Source organism: Parasteatoda tepidariorum, chromosome 12 (genome assembly GCF_982258835.1).
Source record: "Parasteatoda tepidariorum strain Cologne lab strain chromosome 12, Ptep-v5.0, whole genome shotgun sequence".
Classification (NCBI taxonomy): Eukaryota; Metazoa; Arthropoda; class Arachnida; order Araneae; family Theridiidae; genus Parasteatoda; species Parasteatoda tepidariorum.
In genome coordinates this window covers 31,781,814-31,790,927 of record NC_141766.1, presented here as the reverse complement: position 1 = coordinate 31,790,927, position 9,114 = coordinate 31,781,814, and positions in this window count along the sequence as shown.

Below are 9,114 nucleotides of genomic sequence, written 5' to 3'. Positions count from 1 at the left end.
TTATACGACATCCACTTTTCAATGAGTTCTACGTAATATTACGTGATAAGCGTTTTAAGGTCAAATTGTAGAATACGTAAAAATACGTGAATTGCACTTAAATGCGAAACTGCTGTTAACTATACAATACACAGATATTATCATTATTTTGGAGGCATATGTCATATTTAAACTATTCACCTTAACTTTTTTAGATAACACTTCTATCTAACGTATTAAGTTTCAAGACATGCTTTGATGAAATTTTCACAAGACTTTTTTCTTTTTTTTTTCTATGAAAACTTACTCTGAATTACTTTTGATCCAAGAGCGAATTTTCAAGTAGTAATGAAATATAAGGTATTTTTCCAACATGCTAATTGATAAGTGCTATCTGTTTATCTAGGTAAAATCGAATTCTTGACATTAAAAACAATCCACAATACTGTATCAGGAAAGCAATCAATCAGGAAAGCGATCGAAACTTTGGGTATATTATTACCTATTTATCTAATTAGAATCAAATTCTTGACCTTATAAGCAATCCACAATACTGAATCAGGAAAGCGATCAAAATTTTGGGTATACTATTACCTGTATATTGATTGCTACCATTTTATCTAGCTAAAATCGAACTACCTTAAAAACAATCCACAATACTGAGTCAGGAACGCGATCGAAACTTTGAGTATATTATTACCTGTATATTGATTGCTACTATTTTATGTAGTCAAAATCGAACTACCTTAAAAACAATCCACAATACTGAGTCAGGAAAGCGATCAATAAGGAAAACGATCGAAATTTTCTTATATTATTCTTAATTTTTACTTTTTTCAGTACATCTTAATTGTTTGTGTGATCAAAAGCTGTTTTAATCTATTTATAAAATTTGTTTATACTTGGGAAAATAATTTAAAAATTATTTATTGTTTAATTCGTATTGATCGAAACAATTTGTACCGAAATGATTAAGATAGGAATCGTCTGAATTGTAACGACTGTCCGATTTTTCTTTTCTTTTACCATAATGATTGTCTGATTTGGGTTTTCTAATTTTACTTTGATTAACTGGTTTAGGTTTTATATTAGTACCTAAAAGATTGTCCAATTAAAAAACTTCTTATTAATTCGAGTTACTTCAAAATGCAAACTTAATAACAAATATAATCTTTATTAATGATACCTAAAATTAAAAAGAAGTATTATGAGTAAATTATATAAACTATAATTAAAAGACAATCAAAAAATGCTTGATTGGTTTGGAGTTGTCTCCAAAAATCATCTTTTAACTTCTTTGTTTTGTACACCCGGTTTCCTTAATTAGGATCCTTCAGATTTTAATAGCAATTTTTTTTCTCTCGCTTAAATATTAATTTGCGACTAATTTTACAAAGATTCTTAAAATGTATAATAAGAGTAGTCCTTACAAAACACCTTGCATATTTTTAATTTTCAATAACCAAATAACTAACCATAAAGAATCAGAAAACATTATTTTCGCATTAAGTAAAAAATTACCCGTTACTGTTGAACATTTCAAATTTAAGTGCTCTTAAACACTTGGAGCTAAGCTCTACAACTGTAGGGCGCGTTATCAGGGTTAAATAACACCAGGGAGGAATTATTTCTTTTTACTATTCTGTTGCATAAGAATTTTAAACAGATCTTAGATACTTTCGAATCGCTAATCTCAAATCTGCAAGCGTTTTCTCTTTCCAAGTTACAGTTTTTTTAAACATCTATTTTTTTGTAGAAATGTACAATTATTAAATAGTTATATATAACAAGGAGTCACATAAATGTTACGCAATAAGCTTCTGGGGGAGTTAGGGCACGTTATCAGGGTAGAATTTGCATAGAAATCCATGTCCAGAAATATCGTCATACGCGGCTAGGAGCTCTTCTCTATTATGAACAGTTTCTTCTTGTTCTTTTGAACAGGTCATGAAAGAGAAGCGCCCCCAGCCGCGTACTATGACATTTCGTGGCATGACTTCCATTGCAATGTTAATTCTAATAACCTGCCCTAACTCGCCTAGAAGTTCATCGGAACATTTATGCAATCATCTGCTATATGTAAGGTTTATAAACTTGTACTTTTCGACAAAAAATTAGCTAAATGTCAATTTACAAAAAAAGGAGTTTTAGCAGCAAAACTAATTTAAAATTTAAAATCCCCACAGCTAAATTAAGCAAGATCAAGCATTTGTATAAATGCAAGAAAAAATCACCTCTCCAATGTAATTTATCTCTTTTTCTCATATTATTTATAAATTATTTAGTTTACTTGCAGATACATAACACACTTTTTTGCCGTTTATTTTAGTTATCGAGATAACATGATAGGGTTGCCACAACTAAATAATACATTAAACGCAATCAACGTTCGCAATCAAACTTTTAGACAGTAAACGCAGAATAAAACTTCAAAAAAACCAATGAAACAAATTTTTTTCAATCGAGTTTTTCTGATTTTTGAATATGGATCTTAAGTTTTAATAAATGAAGAATCATGTTTGTTAAATTATGTTTTCTGTTTCATTTTAAAGTGCTTAAATTGAACATTTGCTATTTCTGTTTATGTACTAAATATATTTATTTCTAAATTAACAATATCTGATTTATCTATAATCGTAAACATATAATTAATTAATAATTACTTATTAAATAATATTCTTAATTACCTAGAAAAGTTTCGATAGTTTGTATTCAAATTTTTTTTGTGCATTTATTTGATATACCAATCTAATATTATTTCTGCCATTTTAAGTTCAACTATCGAATTGAAGAAGATAGCAGAACATCAATCCTCCTACATTCTTTAGATGAATAAAAAAATTTCAGACAAAGGACAATATTAAAAAAAAAAAAAAAAGAAAGAAACTTTCTAATCTATGAGTCTATGAGAAAACTTTCTTTCCGAATTCTTCTCAAGGTCAAAGCCATCTAAAATATTAGTTCTACGTAGCGCGATGTCTTCTGCAAATAAACAAATGTGTCCGACAAAATCTTTTGAAACATAAAAAACTTAAAAATATGAGTGGCATTTCAAATATATCTACTGTTGAGTGCGTAAAATAAGTGTAGAGATCATAAGAGTCGTCTCAGATATTTTTCCCCTTTCCTTCCTTTAACTTCCAAATTGTGAAATTTATTTTTAGTTTTTAAATAGATTTATTTGTTAAAGAAGTGGTGCTAGATAGTATAGCCCAAATTCATGTTTTAACTTTCGATGCAACACAATCGGCATATCATTGTTTAGATTTCGGATCCAAATAAACTTAATAACTTCCGGGCAAAATCCAATAGTTATATTTTTAAAAAAAATCTCTAAATAAAATTTCTATAAAATTAAAGTATGCTTCTGATTGAGTTTACTTTCAACACTATCGACCTTAGTTTGAATCTAGATCCTGGTCTATATTCTACATAACGCAAACCATAGCGCTGATATACATGAGACAGATATGCATAGAAAAAGTCAGACAGATTTTGTATTAGCATGCGCACATCACCTCCGCGCATCCTAACGCAAAAGAATAGGAATTCGTAACCTGTATGCCTTTTTCTTACCCCTTGCTTCCTCAGTGTGTGACCTACCTAACCTTAAATTGTAACCCTTGACACGTTGAATGCCACGCTAATTTTACATGGCTTGCCCGTCTGGCCACAACGGTAAATAACTACAAACTAAATTTGCAAATATTAGCCAGATTTTGCTAGTTTTTTAAAAGGTTTAGCATGACATATCTGAAAAAAGTGGTGAATTATACAAGCCTACGAGATGTTTAGAAATAATGGTGAATAAAAATCTACAAAATTGATTTTATTAAACCAAGAATCACAATTAATAAACTACCACATGAAAATATTTAATCGCTGTCCGGAGCAAGTTGGCAGCTATTGTATATAAATAAAACTAATTTTGTATGTTCGATATTGCATTAATTTCTTCAAACCATTTTAGTAACGATGATAATATAAAAAAATTTAAAATTTACACGAATTATAGGTTTCTAATAACCTTGGCTTTGCCGGTCACCGCTGACCCCATGGCATTCAACGTGTCAAGGACAGGTGATTTGCAAGAAAAATCATACTATAAATCTCAAATAGTTTCAGCGTTAAAGTTACGGGAAACCGCAACGCTTTGCAAAATATTCCTATTATTTTCAAGATCAGGGGATTATGTTCAACGGTGAGAATTATACAGCTTCCTGTGAAAATCTACGAGATTATGTGTGTTTCCTTTTCATGTTGTTCTCAATTTAAAAGTGCTCCGCGAACAGCAGTTTGTCCTAATACTTAACTCACACATTTAGTATCGCCTTAGTAAGGTTAAAATTTCAAAGGCCTGGAGGCGAACTATAACCTTTATTTTTTCAAATCCGATTCATAGATAAGCTATTTATTAACAAATATATAAAAAAAATATTGACAAATTATGTATAAAGAGACGTGGTGGCTGAGGGGATAGAGCGTTCGCTTTCCAGTTTGGTGAATCGGGTTCGAATTCCAGCGATGGCATGTAGATACGAATTACGCACTCGGCTCGCACTGACCACAGTGCTGACGTAAAATATCCTCAATTGCAGACAGATCATGGCTTTGAGCCTCCTTAACGTTAGGCTAACCATGGGAGGTTTTGGTGGCTTTCCTCTCCATTTAACGCAAATGCGGGTTAGTTCCATCAAGAAGTCCTCCAAGAAGACAAATTTCTCCCATTATCTGAACCAGGATTTCCTTTGTCTTCTGGATTGGGTTAGAAATTACAAGGTTACGGAGTTGAACATTAGAAGTTGTAACCCCAAAAACTGGGTCTTCTGTTCAACGACGGTTATAAAATATAATAAAATTATATATAAAAACAGAAGAAGAAAAAAAACCTTGTTGATCAGGCATTTCTAAAACTTCCTAACAACATTAAAAACTAGGCTTTAACTTAATAAGAGGTTATAAGACTTTTTCTTAAAGCACTTCAAGCCTACTACTATTTACCTATAGAGCAGTAATGGTGGAATGATTAAGACAGGGAGCTGTCATTTTAAAGGATCAAATTTCTATCCCGGGTGGCGGCTTCAAGACCCCCCCCCTCCAGTTTTACATAGATGGGTATCAGCTTAACGGAAAGTAAAAGCGACCGGTGCACAATGCAGACCACATTGCCGCTATCATGCTGTTGATTGCAGTCTTAACATCCTTGGCCTACAAGGGGCTGTTATAAGTGGGCTTTACTTTTTACTTTTGAAAAGTTTTTCAAATTCCTAGCATTTTATTTTGAAAAAAAATTAATCTTTGAAAATCCAAAGAACTATAGATTATATAATTGACTTTTTTTTTCTTTACAGAAATAACTATTTTTTTATTGCCTAAAAAAGCCAATAGCTGCAACTGATGTCATTTTGTGTTTCCTGTTGAAGAAATCGGTGTAGCGATTGGAATAATAAGTAAAATATAAGTTGGTCATCCTGTTTGACTAGTGCAAGGATAAGATATTTCCTGGCACTACAGAATAATATAAGTGCTATCTTTTTTTGTTCACCTAAATCATAGATGTTAAATAAAATTGTGTTTTTACAGGCTTCTAGTTAAAGTTATTAAGTTTTTAAATTATATTATTATTTTCGAGTATTTAACACATTGAATGCCTTGCTAATTTTACATGGCTTGACCGTCTGGGCACAATGTAAATAACTAGAAACTAAATTTGCAAATCTTAAGACAGATTTTGCTAGTTTTTTAAAAGGTTTAACATGACATGTCTGAAAAAAGTGGTGAATTATAAAAGCCTACGAATTGTTTAGAAATTGAATTTATTAAACCAAGAATCACAATTAATAAACTACCACTTGAAAATATTTATTCGCTGTCCAGAGCAAGTTGGCATCTCTGTGTATATAAATAAAACTATTTTTGTGTGTTCTATATTGCATTAATTTCTTCAAACCATTTTAGTAACGATAAAAATATAAAAAATTAAAAATTTACTCGAATTATGTGTTTCAAATAATCTTGACCAGTGACCCCCGTGACACTACGAACAAACTCAGTGCCGGTCACCCCCATGGCATTCAACGTGTTAATATAAAATAAATTTTTGAAATATGAACTTAATTGTAGTCTTACTAGAGTCCAAGAGGCAGCATCAAGAAAAAGTTGGTTATTTTAATATTTATTATTATAAACTATAGACTAAAAAAATTATTGCAAATTACATTACGCAAATTAGTTTCATTTAAAAAAATCCTCCATGAATGAAGGGTTTTTCCCCAAAACTTAATGTGTTGAACATTAAAAAAAGCTAAGCAACCACCTAGTTTTCCTCTTCTAGTACACTTTAACATTATTTAAAATTCGCAGTTATAAGTTTAAAAAAAATAACTAAAATCACAATAATATGAAGAAAGCAGAAAAAATTAAACAAAATAACATTTTATTCACAAATTGTCAAAAATTTAAATTCTGTGTCATTTGGTAAAAGAAACATTATTAATTAATAAAAATGTGTAAAAAAAATAACATGAACATATGAAACTCTAAACATTATAAAAAGTAAATTTTCATAGGAAATCTATACATATTTTGTTTCTTTTATAAATAAATCTTTAAAGTAAGCAGTTCATTGCCTTTTTCCCCAACATATATGGTAATATATAATGATTAAAAGTACAGTACAGAACCCGTTATCCGGAAATCAGAAAACCGGAAAACCAAAAAAACGGAACGATATTCGAGAAATTTTCCCGCCATTTTTTTAAAAAATATTTTTTTTCCTCATAAGATTTTAGGATTTTTCTTTCTTTTTTGAAGGATGTTTACCTTACCATCACTTTGGAAATAATCATTAGTGTATTACCTCATCGTTTTTTCCTCTTTTTAAGATTATTATCATAATTTTTTTTTTTAGTTGGGTTTAACAATAAAAAAAACGGCTTTTCGTAGTGATTCAGAAAACCGGAAAAATCAGTTATCCGGAATAGCGATGGTCCCGATCGTTCCGGATAATCGGTTCCCTACTGTAATAACATTTGATGGTACAGTACAACATTTTAAACACAAATTTTCACAGATATATTTAAACTCCATAAATAAAATCAAACAATGATTTACTTTATATAAAACAAAAATTCATTTTTGTAGACAAGGGTTTGACTTTGTTAAAATGTTACATTCACTCACATTCTTCAACTCACATCTTTATTTGTTCATTTGAAAAATTAGAAAGTCACAAATAAAAATATAAATACACAAAAGAATATTTTTGTTCCTATTTAATATGTTTATTTATATTCCAATAAATATCAAAAAATACATTTTTGCAAAATCTTTTTTAACAATATTCAAACATAATATAAGCATGCTTTTAATCAGAATTACAGCATTTTCAAGCAGAATTTTCAATTACACTTAGAAATAGCTAAATTCACTAAATTAGTATTTTTATGAAAGAAATTATTTTTTTAAGTCGTATTTGAAAACTACCTTTGATGTTAAAAAAAAATAAGAAAATGCTCTTTGTAATAGGACATGCCAGACTTACAATAATACAAAATATTTTTGTATTATTTATGTTGTCTTTAACTCATATCATAACAGCAGAAAATATGATTTTTATTTCAAACTGTGAATGTGTAGCTTATAAGAAAGTAAACTTATTGGGATGAAATATTTTTTTTAAATCGATTAATAAAACATTTATTTTTTAGTTAGTTTTAGTTTTACCTAAAAACATATGATAAATTTTCCTTTTTAGCATTTTTAGCATATTGTAGGATAGTTTTAGTACATTTCTTCACATTTTAGTCATGAAACAAATTCCACTCGACTCAAATAATAATATATCTATATGCCATAAAACAGTCCAAAAGTTTACTTTAATCAAATTTCTTACCTTTATTAATTTTTTTTCATTGCAAATAAAAACTCATATCAATGGGGATAGGTACAATTATATTTTTATATAGACAATTGCTTTGTAAAGGCATACAAACATTAAAAAATATATATATTATTATTTATAAGTGATAAAAATTTACCAAATGTTGTTCAATATGTTCTGCTGGGTTTCAGAATGATAAAAATATTTAGAGCCCTTAGAAAAAAAAAAGTTTTAAAACTATGCACATTAAGGATCACAATTTAATAATTAAGGCTAAAAACTTCATAATAAAGAAAAAAAAAAGAATTTCAAATTCTGACTATGATTACTTAATTAAATCTTAATCATTTAGTAAAATCATACTGATATCAGAAAAAATCCCGAATCTTTCAATGCAAACTCTTAAAAAAAAGCTGAATGTATACAAATAATTTATGTCGAAAATAGATATGATTGATTAAAAACAGTTGCCAAATTGTAAATGTTAATAGACACTGAATATTTAGATAAAGAAATGTCATTAGACTTCATCATTTCCTAGATAGAGCATTTATAATCATAACTAATTACTCTAAAGGTTTCATATATGAAAAATTGTTTAATTAATAAGAAATAATGCAGTTGTTAGCATGATTAATGACTGTAGAAAGGTAGTTCAAGAGAGCCTGCTGTTGTGATTTGCGATCTACTACTGTATCATCAAAATAATAAGCATTTTAATATAAAATTTATAATGCCATAATCTCCTGTGTTTACTCTATAAGTTACTATTCACAGATTACCTGTTAAAAATACACAAAAATTCTGACTGCGGGAAATCTGTAGCCACAGATAATGTAAGCAAAATCATTCTATGGGCATTAGACATCACAAATTTCCTATCAAATTTTGTCAGCCATAACATGAGACCATTAACATTGGATGAAAAAAATTTGCACACGCCAATGAGAACCTTATTGATAAAATATACTAACCCACAAAGAACTCACCAATCAAGTTCTTGTTCACATCTCTAAATTTGCATACGTGATTTTTTTCACATCCAGTGTGAATGACCTTTAAACATGATCGTGTGTCTGCTTGCCTGTCTCCTTGCCAATTCCCGTTGGCTCATATAAGATTCTAGATTCACTCACATGTGGTGTAGATCCTGTCAGTGGGAAAGGCTTTGAGAATTTATTGCTATTTTTCTTGTGGCAAACAAAACCCCATCTAATCCACCAAATAAACAGTGGTGCAAGGTATTTGTAAGA